Genomic DNA, 19,323 nt, shown 5'->3' with positions numbered 1-19,323 from the left:
GGAGATCGGTAATCCATGGGTCTTGGATTATTGGTTTTTCTGGGTTTCAGTGGGGGTGGGCTGTGGTCGTGGAGATCGATGTGGCCGTGGAGAAGGAAACGGTGACAACAGCTAATCGTGCTGCTGGTTGTGGGTATTAAGTGGCGCTTATGAAGAGATGAAAGCCATGAAATGGGTGAGTCTAGACCGAGCTCGTTGAAATTGAGTCATGAAAGCCATCATTGTTGGCCTTGCAATTCAGTGACTCGGTGTGACGTTCCAGATCTGGCCATTGACGAAGTGGATGATCGAAGCAGAGATTTTAAGGTCTGGGTTTGTTGATGACTGAAATAAGGAGCTGCTTATGGTTTCTGGGTTGTTCATCTCAGTGGGTTTGTTGCTTGATCTCTCTATATGTTTATTTTTGGGTTGTAAATTTGCGGGTTTGATGTAATTTTTCTAGGTTTGTTGTTTGACATTGATTTATGGGTTCGATGTACACTTCATTTTTTGGATTTCATGTAAATTTCTGGGTTTGATGTTCATCTCAATTTATGGGTTTAAGCTGATGAGGTTAACCAAAAACAAAAGCAAAAAGAATTAAAACGATTATGAATTTTTATTTTTTAAGAAATGATTTTAGTTTAAATTAGATTTTAGGTTTTTTTTTTAATTTAATTTATTTTTTAAAATTTTCTTAGCTAGCTTTTTTTATTAATTTAAATGTTGACATGGCATTTAAAAAATGTTAAATATATATATTTTTACTATTATTTTATTAGCCACGTCAGCAAACAGTGAAATCCGTTTGCCACTTCAACATTTTTCGTAATTAGGTTGACGGCAGGGACCATTTTAAAAATGATTTTAAAAAATCAAAGACAAATCTAGGAGTAAAATCAGTTTAAGGACCAAATTGAAAAATAACCCAAAATGTAGGGACCAAAAGTGTATTTATGCCTAAAAGTTATATATATAAATCGTGTTTTAATTACGAAATCGTGTTTTAAAATCATTATTTTACAATTTAACTGAAATCATTGTTTAAAAGTAGAATTTCAGTTGACGTTGTAGAATTTGTAAGGTGAGTGTGTATTACGGAGTATGTGACATGTTGTGATATCATTCCTCGGTTCTAATTTTGTGTTATAAAATTCCAATTCATGCATACAGTGGTGGAGCCAACATAATGCTCGGTTTCTTTTTGGGAGAAAAAGTAGGGGGATTTAATTAATGGCTGACTATTTACAATTTGATTCAATTAAAAATACTTTAAAATAAAATATAAAATAGAATAATAATAGATGACCATTTCTTTTCTTTTCTTTTTCTTTCTTTCCTTTTATTATGGAAAAAAGTTCATAACTGTCTGATTTATTATAGTTGTAAACTTACATTCTTTTGAGAGTATCCAAAAAACAGAACGTTAGATTCAATTTTGAAGATATTTTCCATTCCTTTTTGCTAAGGAAATTATATATATGCCAATAAAATTCTTGTGTATTCCAGTTGCATTCTCATCCCTTGCCAATGACACATTTCAAAATCCTTTTTAGAAAGTTGAATCTAGATCAACTATTGACAAAAATTTAACCGTTGCCACTTTTATTTTGCTTCATACTAAATCACAAGAGCTACTTTCAAATAGGATGACATTTATATAGATAAAAATATTGCGTTTCCCTTTATACTTAGTACTCTATCTTTTATACACACACACACGCACACACACACACACAGATATATATATATATATATATATATATAGATAATTACAACATGTTGCTAGGCATTTTGTACATGGGGAGATGTCAATTCAACTACAAAGCCCTTGGTTAGCTTATAATCTTTTTTAGGTTGTAACAAAATTGTTCAACGCATCAAACCATGAGGCATATGCTCATTGCCTACTATGTGCATCTTTGATGTGGGGAAGAAAACAAGGAGGGGACTCTACAGTGCTCAAAGACTTTTGTTTTTTTTCATTATGTAAAACTCAAATTTCTTGTTGTTTGATAAATAATATGAAGAGATAAATTAGTATTGTTTTAATCTTTTTAACCATCTTTTGATAATTTTGGGGAGAGTGCAAATAATTTTCTTTCATAAATACCCTTAAGTTATTACTATTTGTTATATAATGGACAGCCTTTTTCTAAATATGTATACATCCGTATGCAATATTTGGGTATGGTTATGTGGTTGTTTTCGATTTGGGTGTGGTGATGTGGTTGTTCCGATGGTTTGTGGTGAATGGTCGAGTGGTGGGTGGTGGATGGGTTTGTTGTTTTGGGTTTGTGGTTTTGGTGGTGTTTGTTGATTAGAGTGGTCGTGGTATAGTGGTTGTTGGTAATTTCAATGGTTGGCTTGATTTGGGTTTGGCTGGTGGGCGGTGGAGGAGTTGAGTTTGGGTGAGAAAGAGAGAGACAGAGAGGAAGAGAGAGAAGAGATGGAAGAGGAGAAAGATAGGTAGTTTTATATCTATTTTATTATTTGATGATGGTAGTTTATATTATTTTAATGAGTTGTATGTAAAAATAGAAGTTGAGATGTTGAGTAAGTTGTAAAATGAGATGATAAAATAGACAAAGTGGTGTTTGAGGATGTAAAAAAGTTTTTTTTTTTTTTTTTTTTTTGTGCATCCTTGAATGTTAGTGCTCTTAATGTTAAGTAGTATTGATCCCCAAACTAAAATAATAATAATAATAATAATAATAATAATAATAATAATAATAATAACAACAACAACAATAGAATAGACCATTTAAGGGTTTTTTGTTGTTGTTACAGTTAGCTTAACTGAAAATTTTTTACAATTGAATTATAGATGCAGAATTTGAATCCATTTACTCTAAAAACTGATTAGTGTCTTAACGTGACGATGATAACAATTTTTTTATTTTATTTTATTTTTTGCATTAGGTTGCACAGAATTTTAATCAATCCCTCTATCTTAATGTACAGGCTAAAGAAAAAAAATTAATAAATGTTCTAAAAGCATTTATTAGTCAACAATTTTTAAAAAAAAATTGACAATTTTATAATTTTCTTTAAAAATTATATAAAATTTTTTAAAAATAATATTAACAATTATTTTAAGATAACCGACTAGGGGTAACACATAAATTAATATATAAATAGCATTACAAAAGTACAAAGTACAAATCATAAAGAGTCGCTGTACAAGTCAGTACAACCAACGGTTTAGCTAAGCCAATCAAACAATTTTTTTATTATCAAAAACCCTAATTTATTCATTAAATTTTACTTCACTCTGCATGTTAGCTTTGTTTGGTTCATCAATGGCGAACCTTCCGATCCTCCAATTTGAGGAGCAAATCGTAGAAACGGTGGACCGGAACCCGGTGGTGGTGATAATCGGAGAGACCGGTTCAGGAAAGAGCACCCAGCTCTCTCAGATTCTGCACCGCAGAGGCTAAACCAAGTCTGGAATCATCGGCGTCACTCAGCCTCGTCGAGTCACTGCAGTTTCAGTCGCCAGGTAGAGTTTCGAAGAATTCTTTCTTCAATTGTTAGAATTTGGGTTTTAGGGTTTTATAGCGTTGTTCATTAAAGTTGCCAATGTAAAATCGTTTATGCTCTGTTTGGTTTCTTGGAATGTTGAGGAAATGAAAAGAGATTAGAATTATGAATGTTGCTTTTTCCAATATAATTATTATAAAAAATAAAAAATAAAAAGCCAACAACCTTGAAACTCAATTGATACATTCGGAAGTTTTTAGTAAAAATATCATGGGTTCAAATCCTCCCCCAAGTCCCAACTATCAAATCTTAAAAGAAATGTTTGTTAAATAATTAATTAATTTGATTTTGGTAGTTACAATGCAAAATGAGGAATTTGAACCTTGGATAGCTCTATAGGAAAGCACCACTTTATACCAGTTATGCTACAAGACTCTTGGCTTAGTCGTGGTTTCCAATTCGTGTCTTTATACTTCTACTTTTGGATTCCTTAATGTTAAGTATTATTGATCCTCCAAGTTAAAAAAAAAAAAAAAAAAAAAAAAAAAAAAAAAAAAAGGAATTAAATAATAGACCATTTAAGTTTATTTATTTATTATTTATTTTTGTTACAGGTAACTCAATTGGGAAATTTTTTATCGTCGAATTATAGATGTGGAATTCAAATCCACTTATACGAAAAATTAATTAATGTCTTACTGTGATAACAAGAACAATTATGAAAGACTTGATGCCATAAGTTGAAATTCTATTCTATTTTTTTAAAAAAAGGGGAACTCTAGGTTGCAATTACATAAAAAAAAATAATTTGATTTCGTTAATTAATTTTAAGGTGTTACACAGATTAAAAAACAAAAAATCTTCTGATTCGTTCAACCCACCGGATTTGGCCTGGTTAATCTAGTCCGTTTAGTTTCCTATTTTCTACTTCTATGTTCATGGTCTTTCTTGTTCCCTCTCAATTCCTGCCTCCAAATGGAAAAAAATCGATAGAATTACTTACGGGCAAGTTCACAGATGAAGAAGAATAAGTTGAAGAAATAAAACCAGAAAACGCGAGAAAAATCAGCTAAAACCCAACTGTATGTAGCTGTTTCAGTACTCTAAGAAGCATTCCTCTGCCACTGCAATCCCTGTTTTTCTTCAATTCCTTCGCATATGTAGATGAAATGAACCTATATGGGACACATTGGGATAGAATTTTTTATTCTTCTTACTGTACATAGAGATTAAAATAGTGGAAGATTAATAGGATAAAGTAATGTGGAAGAAGGTGCATGAGCCTCTATGTAGGAAAGAAAATGTTAGAAGAATTGTCATTTTAGTAATTGGATCAGTTGGTCTGATTTTTCCATGCCATTAAACAGAAAATTATATACTGTTTTATCAAAGCAACTAAATTTTAATATTCATTATCATTTGAAAGTAATTTACTTCCTTTGAAAAAATAAGGATAGTGCAGATAGAGAAATCTAATACAAATTTGTGGTTTATATATGCCTTTCGTTCTGTGATGTATTTTGATTTCTTCAGTATTATGCCTAACCTGGTGTTTCTTCTTAGTCTTTTTAAATGGTTTTGACTGCTTGGTGAACAAGTGAAGTGTAGAGTTGGTTTGTTTGCTGGTATATGGTTTTATCTTCTCAGCTCTTTTTGAAAATCTTGGTAGAATCTAACAGATTTCATAATGCTCTGTTACTAGTTTGATATCTGTGGTACCGTGCCCTTTCTGCCTGGATATTATTGGCAATTAAAGGAAAAGAAAAAGGGAATTTTAGGTGCTGTTTGGTTCCTTTTCAATTTTCATTTTCTGTGCTCATTTTCTCTTCTCAAATCCTGTATTCATTTTTTGTTATTTCTGTTTGGCACCAATTTTGGTCTAGTTTTTGTTTTTCTTAAATCCTTCTTTTTTCTGACAAAACCAACAGTCACCTATCACCCTCGAGAAATGGTTCGTCTCCTTCATCAAACCCAGCCACAACCCCTCATCTTCATAATCCAGAAGTTTGACGCATGACTTGCTAATGGTCAACATTACAAACTTGGTAGTTCATTTTCTAATGAATCTGTAAAGAAGGTTTCTCATAATAATGGTTTATGGAGTGATACTTGATTTTGACTGGCTATAAGGAGATATTGAAGGAGATTCTTTAGTGTCATATTGATGTTCCTGACATCTAGAATCTTCTAAGCATGTCTCCATTCCAAAGAAAGCTCAATCTAAAAGGTTGAACTCTGTTACATCTTACCTGCAGAAGCACATCCATTTTTTTACAGAGGACTTTGTGGTAAAAGTAATCAATTTGAAAATCCAAGTTGTGGTTCTGAACATTATTGCTCTTATGTCGTGAAATAGGAGTTCTTTAGCCTTGGAAGTAGTTCTCAAGAAGTTTAGCAGTATTGTTCTGGGGATTGCTTGTAGCAGTTTTGTTGGGATTGATAATGCATCAGCGAATGCCTTTTTGGATTTGCATATATTAAGCCAACTCTTAGTTTCTTTTAGCTGAAGTTTACTACTCTATGCAGAGGAAAGATATACCTTCACCACCTATTTCAAATTTTAATGTCTTTTCCATCTGTTATGTGTGTTTTGTTATTAGTAAGTTAGACATGAAACATTTCTTAAAAAGAAAAAAAAAAGTTAGACATGAAACCAATGGATTTTGAAAATCATGTTTTGATTTCCTTCCTTTTTCCATGTTTGTGGTCATGTAGCAAAGTCAGCTACAACCTTGTTGCCTTGGCCTACTGCTTTTTGTGCTATGCACGCAGCAACTTACCGAATTCATAATCACCGTAACCTATGTTATGCTCAAAATAAATGTTGAATTGAAAAGAATATTGATGTTTTAAATTTTTAACAAGTGAATATCTATAAGAAATATAAGTGTATTGATCTTTGCAATTGTTTCATCATACCTGGGGAATAAAATATTTGTCTGTTTTTTGGTTGAAGTGTGTTGTTTACATTGTAAACCTATCATTTTAAGAAAGAAAGCTCCTTCATGAAAAAGAGGAAATAGAAAGGCCTAATTTTTCTAGACAGGATAATGAAAAATCTTCAGATTTCTCTAGTAAGGAGGTCATAATCTCTTTGCTCCTTTTAGTAAGTTAGTAATTGCTGTAGGGGAATATAAGTGCCCCTGAAAAACCCCATAATAATTTGCTTGAGTACATAAAATGGAGAGGATCTGTTCCATTGGGAAGAGCGTAAACATAATTTTAAAAATAATAATAAAAGGACAAAACGAAATTGGCTAGGATCTCTGTTGAATCAAAATGATCTGATATGGTTCTATTTGTTCCTTAAACTCTTGTGCTGGAAGCCAAGGAGATTTAACTCAAATGGAACCTCTTCTCCCAAGTCCCACCTGTGTGCAAAAGAGGCAGGCCCTTGCTTATTTTTTAAAGGCGCAAAACACATCCATTTTGGTAGATGTTGAGTTTGACTCTTAACTGTTGATAGAAAGGGACAATGCAAACTTTAATTTAATCATAATTTCTTTAGTAAGTAAATCAATTTCTATGCTGTTAGTTTTTTACTTCCCTTTTTTATCCCACTTCTTGGGAGTGATCATTGATTTCTATTGTTGATTTTGTTATAGGTTGCTTTAAAGATCATCTCTAGCGCATGGTCTGGAGTTGAGGAAACCACCGAATGGGGTGTTATAGCTATATAGGTGAAAAACTACGCACGACATGCAATATGCTAATCCCATTAACTAATATATCAAACCTTAATTGAGATAATATATCTAGAAGGTAAGACTGGTTGTCATTAGATTCTCTATATTGGACCATTCAATGGCACCAATATGTTTACTGACCAAATTATGAAAATAACTAATGGGGAAGTAAACTTTAACAATAACATTGAGCTTGAACCATGGCTTGATAAGATACAGGAGAATTTCTCTACTTCCATAGCTAGTACGATTGTTGTCCAAGTGGTCTGTTCCCAAAAACCAAGACCAGTAAAAATTTTGGTCTGTTTTTAAAGCAAACCCACTAAAGGGAACCATTCACAGCTGTTACTAAATTGCATATAACACCAGAGGATGCCGCAAAATTACCCAAATCAACACCATTTCATGCCATAAAAAAGAATATTGCCAATACTATGGCCAAGTTCAACACCATGTATACACACGATACCATTAGTTGCAACTTGCAAGACAATCCCTAGCTCCTACCTTCACTCAAGTAATTAATTCAGAACATAAAGAAGGAGAAAGCACAATGATCCCTAGCTCCTACCTTCACTCAATTTTCTGTTTTGGCCTGATGGAATTTGATAAATAAAAAACAACAATCGCTATGGTACAATTTTGTTTATTTTTTATTTTTAATATAGCTGGGTTTTTTTTTTTTTTTATAATATTATTTTAATGTGGTGTAATGTTAAAATAGAAGATCTGATGCATAGCGTATTGTAAAATGATGTGCTAAAATTGAAAAAGTAAGTTTTGACGTGGTAAAATAGCTTGATATAACATGCCTGATGCTAGTGCTCTTTTTGGAGTCCCTCTATTAACTATGCTAAATTGAACGTGTAGCAATCATGTTTTCTGGTCAGTTTTAACTATGCTAGAGCTAATGCTCCTTTATAATTTATCCATGGGATCACTATTTTTATGATAGAGTTTTCCTATTTATCCTTAAATTAGGAATATTGATACTATCACTAATATTTAATCATATGCAAGGTTTATTATCTAAAAAAAAAGGGGGCAAGATAAGCACAAAATAGAGTCAAAATATATATTTGTATTTTTTTTTTATGAAAATAGATTTTTATTTTGTATCATGATAAAAGAATAATTTTTTTTTTTAAAGTATATTAATATTTGCTATAGTTTTTCTTTCTTATAATAATTAAATGTTATAAGAATTGCATGTTTTTCCTAAAATAAATAATAATGTTCAAATAACACACAAATGTAATTTAATTTATTTTTAGCACACCAATGTAATTCAATTTATTTATATAACAAATAAGAGGAAGAAAACAATTATAGATAAAATCATATTTACATTTTATTTAGATTTTTAGATATAAATATTAGTTAGTTATTAGTATAAAAAAGGGTAAACTACATATAGTTGGTCTCTATCCTTTTGGTTGTTTTTTAATTTAGTCTCTATCCTTTTGGTATTGTGTTAAAATGGTCATGGGCATTAAGTGTTGGATAAAAAATGATAATATAGTTAACGGTGATATTAAAATATTATTTTTATGTCAAATAAGTTGCCACATGGAATTTTTTGAAAAATATAACCAATAAAACTAAAACTTTACGAAAATTAAAATCACAAACATATTTAGGGTTTAAAATTTTAGTAAAAGAAAAATTCTTCAGATTTAATCTTAACGTTTTGGAGCTAAAGTAACTCTTCGGTTAGATTTTCTTTGCAGCTTCCTCCTTAAGTTCTTTTCATTTTTATTTGCCTATCATCTCCGTAGCTAATGGAAGAACCAAAATCAACTATTAGTCACACCTAAAGCCTTAATGAGTTCTCAGAATAAAAGAAAAATAAATCTAAATGCAATGTCTATTGAAAACTCATCTAACATATAGTCTATCTCTACTTAAAATAAATCTAAATGCAATGTCTATTGAAAACTCATCTAACATATAGTCTATCTCTACTTAAACTTTGTTACTAGATTTAAGCAGCTGTATGGGCCTTCCAAAATATGTGTACATATATTTTGTAATATTTTAATAAGTTAAGGGGGGGGGGGGGGGGGGGGGGGGGGGGCGGGGCGGGGGGAGTAGACTTATGGGGAAGACAGCATCTTTCAAAATAACAAGTAAGAAAAGTTTAATCTTGTTAACGTGAGAAATTTTATCTCCTTAAATTTGTGTGGGAGAAATTAATCATGACTTTTTTTTTAACTCATTGAAAACGAGTGACACCATTAGAAGTCTTTAATCTTGTTAACGTCTCACTCAGTCTTTGGTCATTGTTCAAAACTTCCAAAGTCTTTTGGTCATTGTTCGAAACTTTCAGAGACTTGGAAAGTTATAATCTTAAAATTTTGAACTATATAATAATTGTTTGATGCAAATTGCATAATTGCAGACTAAGTGTATGGCAATTATCAAACGTGTAGCAATCATGATAACAAAGTATATTCAATAATATTTCATTGAAAACAAATTCATAAATGATTCTTGTGTAAAAATTTATCAAGTCTCTTTGCAAGAAAAAAAAAATCGATTGAAGCTGGAGTACTTATCTTTTATTCGGTGCTTTGTGCTATTATCTCTCTCCACGATACATGCTTCAAATCCACCCATAAACCTTGAATATCCCACATACAAAATATCTTGGCCTATGATGTACTCTGCGCTCTTCCCTATCATCATCATCGTCATCATCATCATTATTATTATTATTATATGTGAGAAACAAACGCATAGAAATGATGGAATAAGATTTAAACACAAAGACATACCACAAACTTCACTCAAAAGTCGTAGTAACTTTTAAGAGAGGATTATTCTCCTCTCGTTAATATTTTAAATTAGTTGAATTAGTTATAGATTAATGTAAACAATTTAACGTTATAGAAAAAAAATAAAATACCACAAAATTTAACAAGCGTAATTTACATTTTAGACTAGATGTAATTATAGGAAGTATATGTAATTACCTCATTTTCTCCCAAACTGTGGAGATATGGGTTTCATTGGGATTCTTATACAATTCACTTGGGTTGCTGTGGTATTATTTGAATTGACAGCCGCAGCAGTAGCATTTCCAATAGCGCTGCCCAACTGCCCGGACAGATGTGGAGATGTGGAAATTCCATATCCATTCGGCCTAAGAGAAGGTTGTTACATAGATCATTATTTTTATGTCAATTGTAAAAAAAACTCTTTCGGCAAAACCCAGCCAGTAATACCTGAAGACTTCACTATTACAAACATTTCCCTCCAAGGCCAGATTGACATGCCAATGTATGTATATAGCCCATGACTGTTATGAACAGGGCGTGTCGAAGACCTGGAATGCACAACTCGCCCCTGAATTTCACCGTCTCTAGCAACCAAAACAAGTTCGTGGTCGTCGGCTGTGACACTTATGGTGACCTTTATGTTTACCAGCAAAATGGTGAATATATATCCACCGGCTGCGCTTCCGAATGTGAAAGCACTAAGTACATAGTCAACAGCTCTTGCTCTGGTGTTGGGTGTTGCGAGGTAGATATTCCTAATGGGTTAAGGAATATTAGTATCAAGCTCAATTCTATAAATAATTACACAAAAGTAGAGAGTTTCAATCCTTGTGGCCATGCGTTTATTAGCAAACAAGGCACGTTCACTTTCTCCATTGATTCCCTTCGCACTCTACGGGAAATAGAAGTGATATGCCAATGGTTCTTGATTGGGCAATCGGTACTGAGACATGTAATGATGTCACCAACAAATCGAGTTACATATGTGGAGGTAATAGCACGTGTATTGATTCCTAATGGAACCCATACCTCCGCCATGGTTGTCAAGGTAATAATTCATGTATCTATGTTAATTTCTCGATAATACTAGTAATTATTATTATTTCTTCTATTTTAACCTAATTTCAATTGATGTAATTCTTTTGTCCACCTCTGTATTGGACTATTTAATCCTCAAAGGAATGTGGTTTTGGAAAGTGAAAAAAACTCATAAACAATAACATGATTGGATGGAATTAGAAAGAAAGATTAAATTGAAAAGAGATTAATATTGAAGGACTGAAATGAAGATACAAAATAAAATTTAACGAATTGAACTGAAAATTAACAGATAGAAACTCTTTAAAACTTCTTATGTTGCAACACTTTTTCATTTCATTTTAATAATATGTTACTGCTTTTCTCTCAGCAAAAAGAATAAAGTCCTTGTTTAATTGTTTTACTTTTTGTTTGTTTTGGTTTTTTTGTTTATTTTTATTTTGTTTTTAAATCTTGGTCTTGAATATGTCATTGCTTTATATTTACTACATTTATTTTAAGTCACTTAACAATGGGCTTTACATCTACAGACATTGACGAGTGTGAAAATGATGATAACTGTAAGGCCCCAGGAGAACAGTGTATGAATGTACTAGGGAAATTTACACGTTCTTACATCGAGGGGTACCATTTGGACCAAAGTGCAGGAGTAGACGTCCTTTGTGTTATCAATCAACCATCGCTACAAGTTAAACTTCTTGTTGGTAAGTATACTCAGAGTCCATTTGACAATAGGTTATTTAGCTGAAACTAAGATTTAGTTTTTAAATAAGAAGCTTTACTAGTTAGACTAATTGGAACCTATTTTTAACTTTTAGAGTTAAATAGTATTATTTCACTCCTTAAGCTTACATTTAGTTTGGTTTCATCTCAAAACTATTAAAAATGTTATACTTCGTACTCTTTGGTCTACTTAACTTTTTATCCATCTTAAATTTCCAGGCTCATAATCTGGTTTCTCAAAAAAAAAAAAAAAAATTATCCATCTTATTTAATAGAATGTCTAGTGATACTATTTAATGATTATTTCATATTAGTTCATTTGATTTGGAGCACTAATTAATATCTGTAAGCATTAGTTAATAGGAGAATTATTAGGAGCTATTAGGGGCTAGAATACAGTGATATGGTGCTCTCTTCTCTCACATTTATGATGAATCTTACCATAAATTTTAATTTGTGGGATCCAGGTCAAATTAACTAATATAATACTTACCTGAAAGAAAAAAAGAAGTTTTAACAGCTTAGCACAAAAATGGAAATTCATGCAAATTTTAAGAGTGGAAAAAAGAATTGCCATAAAAATTCTTATGAATTTAAATCTAACCAGCAACCTGTATCATGTCCAAAAGAAAAATATAAAAAATGACTCTTTGCAAAATTGTAATCCATCTCCCCCTTGGGCCCTCTAAGAATGGTATAAAAACTCCATTAATAATGTTTATTTCTATGGGCATATGCTTCGTCGTTTTGCTTCTTAGTAGCTCCTAGATGTACTTGATAGAGATTAGCAAGCTAATATTCTATTTCTTTCAAATGTAGTTGTTGGCATAAGCTTCATAGATGTGCTTGTCTGTAGTTCTTGGCTGTACTTGATAGTTAAGCAAAGAAGGTTAATCAAGCTTAAACAAAGGTTCTTTGAACAAAAGGGGGGGGGGGGGGGGGTTTAATTTTACAACAAAAGCTCTCCAAACAAGAAAATTCAACTGCAATAGCCAAAATTTTCAACAAAGAAGAGTTGCAAAAGGCTACCAACAATTACGATGAGGCTTTAATTATTGGCCGAGGAGGTTTTGGTACATTTTATAAAGGAATTTTACTAGATAATAGGATTGTGGCCATCAAGAAGTCCAAAACTGTCGATGAAAACCAAATTGAGCAATTCATAAACGAGGTACTTGTACTTTCTGAAATTAACCACAGGAATGTAGTTAAACTATTGGATTGTTGTTTGGAGACACAGGTTCCTTTACTAGTTTACGAATTCATACCCAATGGTACTCTTTTTGAGTACATTCATCATGAAAGCCAGGCATCCACCATATCATGGGAGACTCATCTTAGGATAGCTGCAAAAATTGCAAAAGCACTATCATATTTGCACTTTGCAGCTTTTCCACCTATAATCCATAGAGATGTTAAGTCTTCAAACATATTGCTAGATAATACTCACATAGCAAAGGTATCAGATTTTGGAGCTTCAAGATTAGTTCCACTAGACCAAACACAATTAGCTACAATGGTGCAAGAAACTTTGGGATACTTGGACCCTGAATACATGCAAACAAGTCAATTGTCGGAGAAAAGTGATGTTTATAGCTTTGGAGTGGTCCTTGTAGAGTTATTAACAAGAAAAATGGCTCTTTCATTTGATAGGTCAGAGGAGGAAAGAAGTCTAGCTATATATTTTATATCTTTTTCGAAAGATAATAGATTATTTGAAATTCTTGAGAAACATATAGCGAAAGAAGGAAAGGCGGAGCAAATGAAGGAAGTGGCAATCTTGCAAAGAGGTGCTTAAGATTGAAAGGGGAAGATAGACCTACTATGAAGGAAGTAGCAACCAAATTGGAGGGTTTAAAAATGGCGGAGATGCATTTGTGGGTCAATGTTGATTCCAACTCAGAAGAAACCAAATTCTTCGTGAGACATCAGATTCTTACAAATATAATGCTAGTAATAAAAGTACTAATGTGTACGATAGTGTGAAAGACCAAGTAATATTTGACTTAGATGATGGGAGATGAACTTAGTTTTATAGCATATTTTTAGTAGATGCCATATTGTAATGATGTACTTTCTTGTTATGCGATGTCCATTTTTCCTTCTTTTTTTATCATTTTATTTTTCTTTTTTAAGTGCTTTATCCTAAACTAAAACTGGTGCAAAGGATAATTAAGACTAAAATATTGTTTTGGTCCCTAGATAAAAGTACTTTCTATTGATATCTGATGTCCGTAAGTGATTTCCACTTCCTTTTTTTCTTTTTCTTTTTCTTTTTCTGCCTTGTTGTAAATAAATATCATACTTCTCTGTTGATATTTCCCTTTATAAATATTACCTTTTCTTCACATCAAAAAGTAAATTTAATTAAAAAATACTTTCTTTTATACGGAAAAACGATGCTTTTAAAATATATAAATATATATATATATATATTTATATATATATATATATATATAAAATTAATGATAGGTAGTAAGTACTACTCTTTGATACTTTATATTTTTTGTTTCATCCACAAATATAAAATAGGTATTAAGTTTAACCTATTGTAAATTTCCAATTTAGAAACTCAATGCTTGCGTAGTCGCGTTGTCCTTCATCTCATTCACAGTGGCTTATAGGCTGCCTCCCAACAGCGATGCTGGTTCTGTCATCTATGCGGTGAAGGCTTTGGCTTATAGGGTTCGTTTGTTTGGCCTTTGTGTAGCCTAAATGTGTGTTTCCAAAGAATTTGTGTTTTTAAAGAAGCAATATATATATATATATATATATATATATTTCAAATAGTTAGCTTTTTTACAAATTTACATTATGTCGGGGGCGGTTTTTTGTGCATGCCACATGCCTTTTGGAGGTGTGACTTTGCTAGGTCCGGATTTGTTTTGGGAGGTCAACCCGGAACTGGACATTGGGCCACATAGACCAATGGCTACTGGTGTATTTTTTAAGCCTACAAAATAGATAAAACCCAAAGTCTTAGAATCATAATAATAGTTGAAATAAATAAATAATATGCTTAGCATGACAACTTTGATTAAATGGTAAGTTGATACGTTATTATTATGTTTGTTAAGTGATGTCCAATATTAATAAGTGTTTAATTAGGTGTCCAATGTACAATAATGGGATGAGTCCTATAGTCAATGTCTAGTTGCGGTTCATGGTTCATGTTCAACATGATAAGGTATGTTTGGCAATGGTCCATGTCCAAATAATAAATGTCCAATGGTAGTTCATGTCCAAAAAAGATATGTGTCCAAGGATGGTTCATGTCCAAATAATATATGTGAGATGATGGTAGATCGATTTATTAATATGTATGTTCATTAATGAAGTATTAGTGAGATGATATTAAAATAACTTGCATCCAGCGGCAAAATAATAATGAATTAACATGAATAATGTAATCTTGAAAATAGAGAAAGATTGACTTTTCTTGTGTGTTTCTGACTCTAGCCGTATAGCATCACTTTGTTCTTTATGTGATTTGTGGCCCTAGCCATGTAACAATAATAGGCTAATGACATTCCAACAGTATAATAACATTAGTTGAGTGGTATAATGATAGTGAATAACATATACTTAATAATATAAGTTTGAAGGTAAAATATAATGACTTATCTTCATAATTTGGGGCTCTAACTGTAACATCAGTGGACTTAGTCATTTCAACAACCTTCAGAATTTGCAGCTCTAACCGTACAACACCAGTGGGCTTAACATTTCAGCAGCATGGTGAAGTGAATCCTTTCATGGTGACTTCATATTTGAAAAGGGAAAAATGAGTGCAACTAGAGGGAGAGAGAGCATATCCAGCCGTGTGTATCGGTTGGTTAAGTTTGTCCCCTTAATCATGTACTTAAATGATTTTCCTCATGTAATGCTCTTTTAGTTTTTTAGTCAAGCATGAGTGATATTGCCTTCCATAAGAAGGGCTTTTAATTTTTATAAGTTTTTGTCTTCCATAAGAAGGGCTTTTAGCATTATAAATATATGTCTTCCATGAGAAAGGGCTTTTGTGATGTGTTCTTGGAAGAATATTTTGATACGTTTTAAGATGTGTAGAGATGGTAAGAAATATATATATATTGTGAGATATGGTGTTTGTAATATATATAGGAATTGTATGTAGATACTTTGTTTGACATGGATCTTGTATGCTATGTGAGGCATGGAGTTTAAAGATATATGATGAGTATGTATGGGTATTTTGTGAGGAAGATGTTTATAAAATATATGGAAGTGTGAGATAGATAATATGAAGGTTGAATATAGTAAATACATGAGATTATTCGTGTTATGGGTTATGTTGCTTTCTAAGAAGGGAGATTTTGTATGGGAAATAAAGAATGTGATGGAGATGTGTTTTGGGCAATAAAAATGAGTGAAATTTCAGAGTATTGAAGTGTGGAAGAGATGGATAGTGTGTAATGGTGCTGTCTAGGAAGATATATTTTTGTAAGGGAGATGGAGAAGTATAGAAGAGTTTAGAGATCTTTAGAGATATGGCAGCAAAATGAATAGAGTTTCAGAAAATGGAAGATGAGAGAGGGATGAAGAAAGACATGGAGATCTTTTAGAGATATGGCAGCAAGATGAATGGAGTTTCAGAATTATTGAAGATCAGAAAGAGGGTTCAGACAGAGGGGGGGATGGATGATGTCTTTAGTGTGTAGCTTGGTCCTCTTTATATAGAGCCAAGGTATGTAACTAGATCAGAATTTAGTTGAAGGAAAATTAGCAAATAAGGGAAAATCTTTGACAAAGTAAGTGGTCTTTTGTTTTTTAACCAAAAGAAGAAATTTTGAGACTTAAATGTTGTTGACACAGCTGGATGATGTCATGTGGATGACATCCTTTGCTTGGAGAAAAAATACTTGGCATTAAATTCATGATTTAACTAAAGATGGTGAGATGATCTTGAAGGTATCCTCTTGTTTCTGGTGCCACAGCTACTGGGATTGGGCATTTATGGGCGAATGACATCATTTTAGGACATGTGTCAACCTGCTGGAGCTGCTACAGATCTGTAGGAGCTATTACAGCTTCTGCAGAAGCTGTTGCAAGTTCTGCTGGAGCTGTTACAGCTTGTGCAGAAGTTGTTGCAGGTTCCGCTGGAATCGTTTTTGGTGTTTTCGGCTAAGTTTCTTCTCTTGGAAAAATTATATGTTTAGTCCATATATAATTTTGGTAAGTATTAGACTAGTTGGTTGATATTTAATGAAGTTTTAGAGATATAAATATGATCTTTTTGTATTTTAACCAAATCTTGGAAAGTAAGGAGAGCATTTTAATGCTAGATATGAGATATTAATATATATATATATATATATATATATATTTATATTTATATATATTTAGCCATGTGCTTGGAATTGATTTATATGAAAATAATAATATAACTAATATAGAATGATATGATTATATTTTAAAACTTATATTATATGATGGACATTAATTTTTATGTAAAGAGCATGAAGAGTTTTATAATTTTAAGTGCTTATGTGATATGAGAGGTTTATCCAAATGTTACCTTTTGCACACTGACTTGTCAGAGTTCAGAGAATTGGGGAAGACATGCCAAGCAACATACTTTCCTTTATCAACTTTGAACCACTGGAGTTTTACTGAACATACTTCTTGGCCCTCCAAACCACGACTCCCAAAATTCCCCTGATGAGACTCATGAGCTTGGATCATGAGCCAAAAATGAGATGTTGTGCCATGAGCTTGAACTATGGGCCTTGATGAGATCATATCGCCATAAGTTTTGGACCATGGGCTTCGGCATCATTTTTGTGAATAAGGACTCTTTTGGGCTTTAAAATAGATTCTCCCAAAATCTATGATAATATTGATGTGGTACGGGTCGCCAATGAAATGAAGCCATGTGGTGTGAAAAATTTGTCCTCAACACATTATAAACAAAAATAAATTTTCATATTTTTAAAAGGACAAAGTTTAGCTACAAAATTGTTTGTAGCCTTAGGCTACAACCTTACTTAATATCTTTTTATTGGAAATGAATTTTGACAAATCCACCATTAGATTACATCTTATTCTTATATCCTCTATGATTGTAAAATTTCAAGAAAATAAAATATCAATAGTTATGTTATTAATAAATTGTTTAAATTTCAAGTTTTTGTAGTTTAAAATAATTCATAAAATATAATCTTATAAATTATATAGTAAATAATATCCGATTGACACAAAATTTGACATGTGTATTAAGAGCGTAAAGAACATGCAATTCAATAGTTAGATTTTCGAAAATGTAGTAATGTTTATTTTACTGAGTAAGGTTGTATCCTAAAGGTACAACAAATTTTGTAGCTAAATTTTGTTATTTTTAAAATGCATGTTTTCACATATGCTTATCCAAACAAGCTCATTAGCTAAATCCATTTTCATAAAAGCACTCACATCAATGTTTGTATAATAAAAAAAGACCATATTTTAGCTAATTAAACTAAAAATTCACTCACATTAGACCACACAAAATTGTATAAAAATATATGGTTGCTACTGTAATCATGTAAATTTACACTTAGCACTATTCATTTTGCATTTATTTATTTTATTCTTTTTTTACATATCATAGGGGATCGAGGAAGAGAGTAGATGGTGGTTATTGTGTGTGAAGAAAGAAAAATAGTTTAAAAAAATTGATACTTTAATGAAATATTGCAGTGTAAAATCGATAATCTGATATGAGGTGTTTTGAAAAGTGAGTATGTAAAGTGGAAAAATAAGTTCATATGCAAAAATGGACATGAATATTTACATGAGTTGATACGAATGCTCTAAATTGATGTGTGGAATGAGGCACAAAAAATTCATTATTTTGAAGGAAATTCAAACGTTCTCTAATTGGTAAAACCCAAAAAGCTTGTTTAACAAGAGTAAGGCTGGGTTTGGATTGTGATGAAAAGGGAAAAAATGCGCGTCTACGTTTTTTTTGTGAGTCCCGTGCACTGTTCACGGGATTTGCAAGTACGGATTTCAGCAAATTTTTCTTTAAAATTGGGCCCCACGGCACTATTCACACATTTAAAAATTATTTTGCTACAATGTTTTCAATTTTCAGCAATAAGCAGTATCTAAACAGACCCTAATTATTAGATACTCCTGAAATTTGGTGATGTGGTTTTATCTCCTCTCACATTCATAGTGAGTCCCACTAATTAAATTTATGGTGGGATCCATCATAAATATGAGATGAAGGAGCACTATGTCATTTTACTTTAAGAGCACCTAATAATTTTGAGTTCAATGGACCTTGTCTTTAAGAAATCTTAAGTTGCTATGAATAAACTAGAAAGTAAGATTAATTGAGTAACAAAGAAAGAGGAAGAGATAGAAAACATTATATAATGGAGAAGACGAAGTGAAAAACAAAGAGAATTGTGAGGAATAATTCTGTGATAATATTGTTTATCTAACCTTTTACTAAAAATTTTTTGTTGAAAGTGTGCTAAGTGAGAAAAAGTGAGATTTTATAGCTGATGCCAAACAAACTAATTTTATCTCAATTACAATTTAAAAGCTGAAATCCAAAGATAAATTATCTCCTAACAACCATTCCCACGTTTTACGCATCTCTAACGGACTTTTAGAACTCTAACTAA

At 31.9% G+C, this 19,323-nt stretch overlaps 1 protein-coding gene, 1 long non-coding RNA gene and 1 pseudogene across 7 annotated transcripts in view; 2 read left to right on the top strand and 1 right to left on the bottom strand.

Annotated features, from left to right (window-relative positions):
- LOC126720608 (receptor-like protein Cf-9) overlaps positions 1-19,323 on the bottom strand; it is a 51,964-nt gene that overhangs the window by 7,596 nt on the left and 25,045 nt on the right. The gene's annotated exons all lie outside the window — the stretch shown is intronic.
- Positions 3,149-7,228, top strand: LOC126720624 (uncharacterized). Its single transcript, XR_007653551.1, has 2 exons — positions 3,149-3,481; positions 7,068-7,228. It is a non-coding gene; the product is annotated as an uncharacterized LOC126720624 (long non-coding RNA).
- LOC126721418 (wall-associated receptor kinase 2-like) lies at positions 10,446-13,801 on the top strand (annotated as a pseudogene).

The sequence above is a fragment of the Quercus robur genome, chromosome 4 (genome assembly GCF_932294415.1).
Source record: "Quercus robur chromosome 4, dhQueRobu3.1, whole genome shotgun sequence".
NCBI classification, from domain to species: domain Eukaryota; kingdom Viridiplantae; phylum Streptophyta; class Magnoliopsida; order Fagales; family Fagaceae; genus Quercus; species Quercus robur.
This window is presented reverse-complemented; position numbering and strand designations above follow the sequence as displayed.